The sequence below is a fragment of the Penaeus monodon genome, chromosome 29 (assembly GCF_015228065.2).
Source record: "Penaeus monodon isolate SGIC_2016 chromosome 29, NSTDA_Pmon_1, whole genome shotgun sequence".
NCBI classification, from domain to species: Eukaryota; Metazoa; Arthropoda; class Malacostraca; order Decapoda; family Penaeidae; genus Penaeus; species Penaeus monodon.
Window position 1 is genome coordinate 37,477,216 of NC_051414.1, and position 921 is coordinate 37,478,136.

Here is a 921-nt window from a genome sequence, read left to right on the forward strand (position 1 = left end):
AGGGCATTGGTGTAGGGAAGATGTTAGAAATGTGATAATTCTAAGAATAAGTTAAAGAAAGGGGGGGTTTAGGCCAGACGGCCCGGAGTAACAAAAGCGTTTGTGTTCTCTACGGCAGAAATCTCATATTATGAAAGAAAAAACATTTATATGTTCACGAATTATATTGTTTGTGTTGTGCTTTATGGATAAAAAATGTAAAGTTTCTAATTTAGTCATATTTTCGAGAGCAGAGTAATTCCGAGCTAAGAAAGTCTTTCTATGAATATCATAACTTAAGGTGCAAAAATAAACTTCCCTTGTATTTTTTGACAGGAAGTCCCAAATATTTAGGTGCGAAGCAAGAACTTGTGCAGTAAGTTCCATATACACAATATGAAATAAATTAATTAACTGAGTGAGGCTCAGTAATTAAAAGTTTCCTTGTGATTTTCATTCACACGTAAGTTCATTTGTGGCGTAGTATTTCAGTGTTTATTAATGTTTTACTTTATTAGTCACTAATATCCGTTGCTGTTTATTAATCAGTATAAATCTTTACAAATTATTTTCATGTATGGAATATTTAAATGTGTGTATTTGTGATCAAATAAAAGTAAGATAAAGTTGTAATATGACAATTAGTTGTTGATGCAACTTCTGTAAATGCCTTTTAGCCCCTTTGCTAAGGACACGCACATACCCCGCATTAATGGGTTTTGCTTTTCCATATAAACTTGTGCATTAAAACTGCAATATACACGTTTAAGAAGAATATGTCCTAAAAAGCTAGGTAAAGGGACACAATCACTGTAATTAAAGTATTAATGATCTTAAACCTAGTACTGCTTTTGGTTTCCGAGCGAAAGCCCTCTCCCCGGGGTTGTATTCATAGTGGGGTATGCCCCTGCAGGGAGATCATGTCGGTACCATAGTGTGTGC